At 39.1% G+C, this 12,215-nt stretch overlaps 1 protein-coding gene across 1 annotated transcript in view; it reads left to right on the forward strand.

The window, feature by feature from the left end:
- Positions 1–580: 580 nt before the first annotated feature.
- Positions 581–12,215, forward strand: part of LOC145999464 (uncharacterized) — a 39,533-nt gene continuing 27,898 nt past the window's right edge. The window contains exons 1-2 of the mRNA XM_083136427.1: positions 581–626; positions 7,116–7,229. The gene's annotated coding sequence lies outside the window, so the exon portion shown is untranslated. The remainder of the gene's footprint in view (positions 627–7,115; positions 7,230–12,215) is intronic.

A 12,215-nucleotide genomic window follows, 5' to 3' on the forward strand; every position in this document is an offset into this window, starting at 1 on the left:
CGCTTCATCTGATTGGCTACTCATTTTTCTCCCTGTACAGTGCCTTTAATGACGTTTAAACGGCGTTCTCATCAACAACTACAAAGTGAGATTATTATTTTGACGTTCGAGTGAAATGGTAGCAAGTCTTCCGAGAGAGTGAACAAGCAGAGGGAAATCATGCTCTGCCAAACTCCCCCCCCCCCCCTTTCTCCCTGAAATCGCATCTACGCTCAAGCAACGCTCAGGTCACTGTCAGGGGGTATCCACACTAGCTTCTCTCCGGTCAGGTTAATCGGGACTGGACCTACAGTTTAAAGTGAGATCAGAACCACTGTGCGATATGCCTCCACCGGGTATCGAACCTGGGACCCCTTGATTACAAGGCGATGACGTTTGTGTCAGAATAATCTGTGGGTTTAATACAGTTTCGCATGGCTCACTTTGAATTATTATATTGATTGATTATGGCATAGAAAATTTTCTATTTCAAAACGAGTTAGCGGGAAAACTGTTACGTAAAGAAAATCTGTAATCTTATCTACTCAATTATCAATATCCATGCAGAAAAATAGATAAGGTGACACTTTTTTTCCTTCAAGTTAGTTTCGTTCTGCTGAGATATGGACCATGTTTAAATGATTTAGGTGAGTTTTAGATTAATTTTCGTCAACTTATTCATTTCCTTTTTTAATTCATCGGTCCACTATGTGGTGGGCGAAAAGTATTTGCACAGCCAGAAGTGGCCAGTCTAGGCGGCCAAGTAGTTAACGAAATCGTGACTGACTAAGAGTATTTGGGGGGTGCATGGGGTCCAGACCTCCCCTCCGAAATACTTACCAATAAATAAAATTAAATAATGAAAGTATAATTGTTGTATAATCGAAAGTTTGTTACTGGAAGATAAGAATTAGATGGGATCATACACCTTTGAATTGACAGCACCTAATAACATATATGCATACTACTACTTAAAATAATATGCATAACATATTAATCGGCAACTGGATCTAACATGCTTTTTGTTATTAAAAAATATTCAATTCTTTGTCTTTTTTACATTAATATCATTGTACAAAGCACATCTCTTGTGTGTGCCAAATCTTAATTAATGCCAGGATAGTTGTTTTACACAAATTTAACTAGATAAGATAAATAATGAATACGAGCTGTTGTAGCCTATCTTTATTCTTACATGGTAGTTTACCTAATCAACATAAATTACCTTAATTTACATATTATGAATATAGCTATAAATTATTAAACATTTATATTGTTATTACTATAATTTCTATTTCTGACACCTTTTGTTCGGAACCCCCTGAAATGTATACATATATCTAAGTATAGGTGCCTGTGGCGTATCGCGCTACGATGTCAGGGGTATTAGGTTCGAATCCAGGTTAAAACAAGGATGATTGTGTTGGTCTGTCCTGCAAAGAATTGAAAAGTGGAGCTTAAATAATTTTTTTAAAAATCGGATGAATTTTGAAATTACATGTGAAGAGAATTTGAAACAAGTAGTCAGTTTAATGCACTAGAGAGCCAGATATCCCAGGTTCGAACCCCAGTCACGTGTTGATTCAACATTGTGTTTTTCTTTTGTTCATCTCATCAGTTAGGGAGAATTCAAACCGAAGAGGCACGCGACACGCCACACGAGAGTTTCACACACCGAAGAGACACGCGACATGGGACACGAGACACGAGAGTTTCACACCGAGAAGAGACAAGATGCACGCGAAACGGAGAAAGCAACACTTATTTCTTTGCTCAGTTCGCATTGATGATGCCGATATAATTGCATGAATCAGTTTATTAGTCACCAAAGAAAAAAACGTAACAAGAGACATTGTTACATCTAAATCGCATTGTAAAATTTGTGCAAGTTATTGAAACTCGGGAGAGGCATGTTGTGCATGAGAAAACTGAGATATAATATGCACTGACATCAAACTGTAGCTATACGCTAGACTTTCCAGTCTGGATAAAGCGAATACCTAAACACTAGAGAAATGGTTCTCAATCTTCGTGAAACCATGTCCCGGTATTTTTTTTAAGTCATGCCCGTAGCCCAAGAATTTTCCTCGTAAATTACAGTATTAAAGATTCTATGCATGAATTAACATGTACCTATGAAATTAAATAATGATAAATAAGTTCTAGCATAATCATTATAAAGAGTAATAATAGTTTTATTACGTGTGTAGAAGTGTTGACAAATATAAAAATATGAATGACGAAGTGGTAATGTCGTCTCCTTGTAATTAAGTGATGCCGGGTTCGATAACAGGTGGAGGCACATTATGGCGCGGGTCCCACTTTAAACTGTAGGTCCAGTCCTGATAAGTATATTTGTGCATAAAATGAACTTAAAAAACGAAAATTCACAACTCAAATATGATATGGGGTTATGATATTTGTCAACCATTTTCAGCATAACCTTTCGTACCTCAGGATAGTTGATACGAGGGCACGGTATCGGGTCGCGGTCCGGCGGTTGAGAAACAATGCACTAAATTAGTTTACCATGTTGACTGATCTATTTTAGCCTAAAGTGCCTCCATATGCTGCCTTTTCTTTTTTTTAAAAAAAAGCAGTCACGTCGTAAATGGCGATGTTGAAGGCAAATTACAGCCCATAACTGCATTCAAAAACTTGATAAAACGAAAAGAACGTTGTGTTTAAATCTTAAACCATTGTTAAAACATTATACATATCTAGGGTTACCAGATCGCTATAAGGGAAATGTAGGACATGTTGTCCAAAAGTGTAGGACTTTATGTCGAAATGTAGGACACAACACATTCACGATAAATAATAAATATTTCTACAGAACACGTTAAAAAGTAACATTGAAATGACACTTCTTCAGTTCAAAAAAATGAATTCTTGACGAATTCTTAAATGTACTGTGAAGATGTCTTAACTGGTACTTCTCAGAAGATAACAGAAGATAAAATTTTCTGAAAATTGTAGGTTTAGTCAACATATATTGATGAGAGACTGCATAGTGAAACTTTGAAATTTTTACAGACGTCATGAAAAAAAACCTTTCGTTCGTGAGTCCATTGTGCTGATGGTATTGAAAGTAGTGTCTAACATTTGCATTATGACTTGTAATGGTTAACAAATATTTAGCAATTACCGTAGTTTCAAATGGTTACAGAAGTTAAATCTTGGGTATTTTTAGATAATTACAGGATTTCTACTAAAATATCAAATCCAAAATTCTTGGCTTCTTCAGGACTTTTGTTGACCTTTCTTTCGCTTTTGTTAACCTTTATTTATTCGATCCTTACTTAGGTAAAGTTGGAAATTAGCAAATAATAAAATACATATATATGATATTTAATGAAAAAATCCTACCAAATGGCAGCTAAGATGAAAACTGAAGCTGTAATTTAAAAGAGAATTAGACTTGCTTCATCCATTAATGGGTATTAAAGATGGGTATTCATGGACAAATGTACGAAAATATCAAAACATTAGTGACAAATATAAGCTTAAAGGCAAAAATCAATGGATTTTTAACTAACAAATGCACAGTCAACAGAGGACTTCCGCAGGGAAGCCCATTAAGCTTACCTCTCTTTTTAATGGCCTTGGCACCTTTCCTTCAACACTGTCGCACGAAAGTAAATGATAACAATACAGGAACGGAATTTAGGATTCGAGCTTATATCGACGATGTCACAGTCATATGTAAAAATCAGACAGCGATTAAGAACTTAATGGAATGTATACGAAAATATGAAATATTGTAGAATCTGGTGCCTTAGCGAATATGACTAAAACGTGTTACTTAACATTAGGAAAACAACATGAACCTGTGTGATATTTTAAAAAGTGGATCAAGTTAAAATTAAAAATCTATCCAAATGATTTATTTTTATGATAAATGTGTAACGTGTTTTCAAAAAGAAGATGTCTAATATACATTTAGCAGAGTTTCACAATAAAATTTAAATTTGAAGTGAGGAAATACACAAAATAGCACGAAACTGATTTTTTGGTTGCTGTTATTTACTGTTGCAGAAGTAAAAATATCTGTCATATTAACCATTATGTGCCATATACAGATTATTCAGGAACATAGTTCTGAAAATGTATTTCTCCTCGAAATAGTTATTATTGATTAGAAACGAACATTATATTAAATATAACCAATTAGTTTCATATTACACATATTTTTAAATATAATTTTAGTTAAAAAAGTGAAACTTTTAATAATTTTATAAACCTACCGACAATTTTACAATAAATACCGTAATTGGGCGCAATTTTTATAATATGTCGTTAGTTCGCTAGTAAAAAAGTTTAGGGAAAACAGAGCTAGAGGTCAATCTAAACACCTAACTCATTAGGTCTAAAATTATGAATAATAAATTACGTACTTTAAATGTTGGCACCATACTGCACCAATACTACCATTGAGGAAAAGACCCGTAAAACATTTTACTGTAAACATGTTTCATTTTTTCGAAATGGAAATGTCTCAATTGGCCACAAATGAGACACCTCTTCTTCATCCAATACACAAAATGACACACACAGAGAGAGAGAGAGAGAGAGAGAGAGAGAGAGAGAGAGAGGAGGGGAACGACTGAGATATTTTGATTGTGTTCTTTCCTTATGGCGAATACATAACACTAGTTTCGATAGTGAAAATGATGAGTTCTTTATTGATTGATTTGGTTTATTTTATTTTGTTTTTGTCTTGATTTTGACTAATGGCGAAGAAGAGGATGAAAAATAATATGATGCTAATCATGAAGGAACACACAACATTCATGCCCATGCCAGGATTCAAACCCAGACATCGTGGCGCCGTTGCGCGGTGTGATAATGAGTTGTGTAATAGTACATGCGAAAAAAATACTGCATTATTATACTGTGAGGTATTATTTCAAGTCCACTTTATACTGGTACTGTGCCCACATGCGATTTATAATTGAATCGAAACCACTGCGCAATATGGGTCCAACGGGATATGTACCCCTTCTATTCTATGATGAAAAACACCCCCTTGACCCCTACAAAGTGCATAAAAGCTGCTGTACCCAACCGAAGGAAATAAAACTATTCTCATTAAGAATTGTGACTTTAATTTATGTATCACTGGATGTGAACGGGGTCCGGATGTGATGCGTAATATTCTTCATTGTTGTTTGCAGCAGTGCCTAAATATTTACTGGTGTACTTGTGACGTGGGGGCAGGATTTGATGAGAATGCACGCGGTAATTATCAGGAAGCGGCTACGCGGCAACTCATCTTCAAGAAAAAAAAAGGTTTAAGACCCGCTCTTCACGTTACAAGTTGTATACTTCCTTTCTTTGTGTCGTACTTCCGGCACAATGACGCAGGAGTTTACGAGCGACGAGTACAAGAAGCACGAGACAAATAGGGAAGGAGCCCTGAAAACAAAGAAACTCACGTACGTCGCGCAACATGCACAATAAGTTTCAAAAGGGTTCAACAGCGAATAGCAGTACCTGCCTTCTTCGCTGTAAAAAGTAAAAATTGCTATAATATTCTTCCAATGTAATTTCCTTTCTCGTTTCTATTATTACTATTATATCTATTAAGCAAAAAGACGTGCCAAAAGACTGCAGGCTTATCTCCAATTCTCTCGTTTTGTTAAATCATGGATTATTTTGCAACCAATTATTTATTTCGCAATTCTTGCCGTTTAGAATGCAGCAACAGAAATTAAGATTCCACACAATTTAATTAACAAGCTCAAATGTATTCTTGATTGCTTTTCAGTACATCATTCATTTAATACAAACATACCCAAAGTGTAGCTACTATGAGTAATTTAACAACACACATTCATCATTAACAATTCGAGCGTCCGGCGCTCCATTTAACGTATCGCATAGTTTCCCCATTCAATTTTAACAATCAAGTGCAAACTACAAAGTGCGTGTCCACTTAAACAATCTTATATCTTTTGCCAACTGACTCTATAATAATAATAATTCGTACAGGGGTTTTACCCCTCTAAAACAACGCACATTGCGTGCTTGGATAACAACGTACGACTCATCTTTACTCAATCGAACACACAGGCCAAAACGACCCTTATTTTACTTTACTCATTATACTTTACTTTTTGTGTCCCCATTTTCTAAATGCATCGTTAGTGCTACCTCAATGCGGATATGTCTATTATCGGGATACGAGAAAAAACAAACAAAGGAACAGAAGGGATCGTAGTTATTCTATGTCTTTGCGTTATTTTCGGTTCAAGCGCGAATGCGCCCACATTTGACGTCGCATGAGAAAAGTCTAATTTGACCTGGAACTATAAGTTCCGTTGCACAATTCAAAAATCCAATTTTTGCCCAAAAGTCGTTTTACTCAAAAGGTTCATAAACAATGGCCACGCACAGTTTCTGCAATTATTACGAACGCCAATTTACTAAAAAGACTGGTTCGCGTAATTTATGCTGAGTCCACACTAGTTTTATATTCTATGCTTAGTTTAGCTCGTTTTGCCCTTGCAGTCGTGCGCCAACGAAAATATACACTAGGTTGTAACGCTACGAAATGTTCACCTCACAAAAAAAAAAAAAAAGGCAAATACACGAGGGCCAATCACTGATGCAAATATGAATAAAAAGTTTATATATGTTCACATTGCCATATTCACGGTCTAGAGATTGTTGTACATACCTCCCCACGAATGTTCAAATCACGTAAAGTTGCATGGCCTTCCTTCCACTAGAGTCTCTGTACTCGTTTTATCACCTTCTCCCCATTCAGCGGTCGGCGTGGCAGACGTCAATTTTACAAGTCGTGGATCGGGTACACTCTTGCCGGCGTGACTAGATGACATGGATCGCAACGGAAGCGAGCCGTTCGGAGTGGGCGTGCTATGTAGAAAAGCTGAGGGCGAACTGAACTGCCTGGTGCAGCGGGATTTCCGAGCAGGCATAAGCTACAAAAATTCACCGCCAGGGCAGCACCAGAGAGAGCAATCGAGAGGCGTAACGCCCTCGATGGCTAAAAATTGAACTAGCAATTTTTAATTACGTAAGGTTTGGACACACGCAAAAGGGACAAACGTTACATACTTCAAACAGTGATGAACTTTCATGGAATATAATATCTTGTACGTCTATTGCAGTGGTGCATCAGAACTACTGAACAAACGATGGAAAGTATCAGTGAGAATAACAGCGCCGTTCCTTCTGACTGAAGAGGAAGTTATGAGGGAGATGTAAGGCGCATCCAAGAATATGTAAGTGAAAATCAAGACCTCTCACCTTGCACCATCCCCCTTTTGGACGTACATGATGACATATTATATGACGTCATACACTCCAAGGAAGGGGTCATAGAACGTAAGCATTCAGAAACACGTTACAGTCTTATTGAACTATGTAGTGAATACAAAATAAAATCACCATTCTTTTCTTTAAAAATAAAGTTTTTTAACCTTGGCAATACAAACCAATGAGGTACAAAATTCAGTTATTAACCAAATGTAAAATGCGAATAAATGCCAGAATAAAACTTTAATTTAAATTAAAAAGAGAGGTGCATATTATTACATAAGATGAATTATATTAAATTAAATTATAATTACAAACAATTATCACGAAAATTTCCCCAACCTTTTCATCAGAAGTAGTTGTTAATTACTATTTCTTGGTTTAAGAGACAATTAATTAATTTTCAGTAAAAAAAATGTAACTCACACACTGAATTATAGGTAATAAGTAAAAACCACAGACTTGATGAAACAAAAGAAGCAATTCTTAACAACAAAATGCTGACGAAATAATATAAAAAAGGCCGCTCATCTTTATGGAGGCTGCCGCCAGTACAGGAAAGCATATACAGTGCGTTCGTTTTGGTTCTGGGCCGAGATGGCACGTGACTGTAGACGGTGCGGCATGACGCGGATGTCGGCATTTTTGACCAGTGAAGTTCCGCTAATTTTTACGCACGTATCTTTAGTTGGATTGATTTGTTGTTTTAAGTCCACTTTATGCACAGTAAGGCTAATCGGGACTGGACCTACAGTTTAAAGTGGGATCCGAACCACTATGTGCCTCCACCGGGAATCGAACCCGGGACCCCTTGATTACAAGGCGACGACGCCACCACTGCGCCATCGGGGAGGCCGCCGTATCTTTAGCATGAAGACAATTATAGTGTATATATACAGGGTGTTGCAAAATACCTGTTACAACGCTTGGGAGGTGATTCGACAAGTAAAAACAAGGAAAAAATGCCATGTGAAAAAATGTCGAAATCCGCACCGTTTTCGAGTGACAGGCGTGCGAAAATCGCCTCACACCATGTTTATGGAACAATAACTCAAGAAGGAAGAAAGATATCAATGTCGGAATAAAATAATACAAACAAAATCGTACCTGGCGAATACAATGGTGCATCAATTGAGGCCCAGTGTAAATTGCGCAAGGGGAGTCTCAAAGAAAGTGGGGAATCCCCTGATGGAAAATACAAGAAATTTACTACTATCTTCTACATAATGTTGAGATCGGAACGTAGCCAGTAAAAAATGGCGACGTATGTTCACATGTCCCACTACTGCTGGGACACCGTCCCACACCCGAGAAATAGGAAAATAACTGCAAATCTTCTGTTGTACACGGTCCACATTGCGGTACGAAGAAGAAGAAAAGAAACCAATTTGTCGCATGTCTCACTACTGCTGGGACACCATTCCAAATGGAAAAAAAATACGGGAAAATCATAAAAAAACGTTTTCAATCCCTTAATGTTGACACACTACTTTCCAGTACGAAAAACAAAAGTTAAAGGATGGCCACATGTCGTCAAGCTGTACATATAGTACAAGAGAGCTCCCCAAAGAAACTGGGTAATCCTCGAAGGAATGAAGACGGAGAATGGCGAGAAAACGCACACAATAGCATGTAATATTTCCAGGCACAGCACATCTGGAAGGGATTCCACTGAGAAGCGCACAACCTCCGCACATGCAGATCGACGGTATGAAGTACAGCGATATCCAGCATTTTCACTCACACCTTTCTCTAAAGGACACTATGCGGTGCTGATAGGGGCTCACAAACACCGGTATAATCAGAGACGTTGTTCAAAATGTCCGCCATTGACTTCAAGACAAAGCTGGCATCGGCGAAGCACTGATTGTCTGGTACGCGCAAATACCTCTGGCATGGCATCAATTGTCCCAGCAGCGGCACTAACACGAGCAACGAGGTCATCAGTACTTTCCACAGGGGTTTTATACACACAAAGAAATCCAGTGGTGTGAGGTTGGGGGAAAGAGGTGGCCACGGTAAAGGTCCACTCCTGCCAATCCAACGATCGCCGAAAATATCGTTGAGTAAGGCCCTGGCTCCCCGGTCGAAATGTGCGGGGCGCTGTCGTGTTCAAACCAGATACGTTGTCTACCTGCCAGTGGCACGTTTTCCAAAAGTTCAGGTAATACGTCATGTAGAAACACCCGATACTTCCCACCACACAAAGTAGAGGGCAAAATGTACGGGCCTATCAAGTGGTCACTTACTACACCACACCACACATTCACTGCGAACCTATGTTGATGATGGCGCACAATGATTGCATGCGGATTGTCCATATCCCAGGCGTGGCTGTTGCGGCTATTGAACATGCCGTCCCTGGTGAATATTGCCTCATCGGTCCACAAAACTCTTGTTGGGAAATCTGGGATGGCAAGAGTATGTTGCACCAACCATTGGCAGAAATCCATGCTTAGGGGAAAGTCCGTGGGCAGTATGTGGTGCACCTTATGCAATTTGTATGGGTGCAATCCCTCCTCTTGAAGAACGCGGAACACATTGCTATGGTGGGTTTGTTGAGTACGAGCAATGACACGTGTCAGGACGGTCTCGTATCGCGTCCAACACGTCCTCTTCAAATTGCACAGTGCGGGGTCTTCCACAATCCCACCGACGGGGTAGTAGAGATCCAGTTTCACGCAGTCGAGCATCAAGTCTTTGAAAGAGTGCATGTGCTGGTAACCGCCTATTGGGAAAACGTTCGTGATACGAACGCCGTGCTTCACGGCTGTTTCGGTTTGCCTCTCCATAAACGAGATGCATATCAGCAAGCTCGTGGGTAGAGTACTCCACCATTGTCCTGTTCGAGAACTGCCCAGCAACAGGGGCACTTTCCCTCCGAGTGACGGATCACAACTACCGTGATTAGCACCCACGTAATGTCACACAGGTGTCCACGCAGTTGTTGCAAACCGAGAAAGAACACGGGAATACGTACTCTACGTACAATATTCCTTGGCGCAATTCAACCATACACACACGCCAGACTAAACTCCACGCTGCGAGACGCAGATCAAGACAGGAAAAACAACGGTCGACTACACTCTCTACGTAGTATCCACCAACACTAATACGTAACAGGTGACCTACACTCACAGCGCCTCTAGTGGGGTTTTCTGTATCAATTGGCTGAAATCAATCTGAGCGTAATTTGACGGCATAGCGTCATTTTCGAGTGAATTTCCTATTTCCCGAGTGTGGGACGGTGCCCCAGCAGTAGTGGGACATGTGGACATACGTCGCCATTTTTTACTGCCTACATTCCGATCTCAACATTATGTAGAAAATAGTAGTAAATTTCCTATATTTTCCATCAGGGGATTCCCCACTTTCTTTGAGACTCCCCTTGCGCAATTTACACTGGGCCTCAATTGCTGCACCATTGTATTCGTCAGGTATGACTTTCTTTGTATTCTTTTAATCCGACATTGATATCTTTCTTCCTTCTTGAGTTATTGTGCTTTACACATGGTGTGAGGCGATTTTCGCACGCCTGTCACTCGCAAACGGTGCAGATTTCGACATTTTTTCACATGGCATTTTTTCCTTGTTTTTACTTGTCGAATCACCTCCCAAGCGTTGTAACAGGTATTTTGCAACACCCTGTATATAGAGAGAGATAAACACTTACTATTTCTGAGGTTTATTTTGTCCTTCCGCCTGCAAGCCAAGACCCATTTGTGACAAAATTCTTCTTGTTTAACAGGAAATCCAAAATACTTGATATTAGTTCCTTTCGTCTTTTTGTAATGATTGCTACAGCCGTAAATAGCACAGTTAGGCATATTTTCTTTTGCAATGCACTTAGATAATTCTCACTAAAAGTGAAACTAAGACAACAAAAAAAGAAAGAAACACTCAGTTCAATGGTCTACAGAAAAGAACAAAACCCCGTCTCCTGGCTGTGGCCACTATGTTGACGTCAGAGCTGTGACGTATGGTGGAGAGCCATGCGCGTGCATCCACCTGTTTGTCATTCCACCATGAGTCCAACTACTTCCCACCTTCGGCCAATAAGAAACATGACCGTGTTGCATAACGATAAATAATAGCCTTGTGTTTTTAATGCCTTAATGTCAAAGAACGCGTATATTGTAGGTTGATAACAAAATAACAGTAGTCTCTTAGTTTAAATTGCTACATGATTTTGCAATGTACAATGGTCATTGAGAAGTAACTTCAATCATTTTTTTCTACACATATCCAAATCTTTATAAAACAAATATCCACATTTATGTAATCAGAAATAAGGATTTGGCTCTATTAAATCGGGGCGTGCCGGTCTGGCACCGTCGAGGACGGCGCACTGGGCAATTGCTTGGGTCGCCCGGCCCTTAATCCACTCCTCCACACACACACACATAGGCTACACTTATTGTTTTGAACGTTGGTTATGCATTGGTATAAATATGTAATACTGCAACTGCACTTTTGCCACTTCACATGTTCTTGGAGTTTTTTTCTGTTTTGTGATGCACTTTCTTAAACCATTCAGCGGAAATGTGATAGTAGAACTCTTAAGAGAACAGAGGAAACGAATATGTATTCCCAATAAGCACAGCATGATTTCCTCAGTGGCCGATCATATTTGACGTTCAACTTACGATTTCACTACCAAAGGTTCCATCTCTGTACTGTGAACTGGCCTCTCATCCATTTATATGTACTGTGAACTCATCCGTCATCCATTTATCTTTGCTTGTGAACTCGCCTCTCATCCATTTATCTGCGCTGTGAACTCACCCATCATGCATTTACGAAACAGTCTCTTAAACTGTGGTAAAGATCTGCCCTTTTCCCGCGCTTCTCTCTCTTCTGAACACAGCAAACGACACAAACAAGCGATTGCAAATCTTCAATGTCTATTTAATCTATTTGCGGGTACATACTGTAGTTTCTCTCTCTTCATG

The sequence above is a fragment of the Lepisma saccharinum genome, chromosome 15 (assembly GCF_977018435.1).
Source record: "Lepisma saccharinum chromosome 15, izLepSacc3.1, whole genome shotgun sequence".
Taxonomy (NCBI): Eukaryota; Metazoa; Arthropoda; class Insecta; order Zygentoma; family Lepismatidae; genus Lepisma; species Lepisma saccharinum.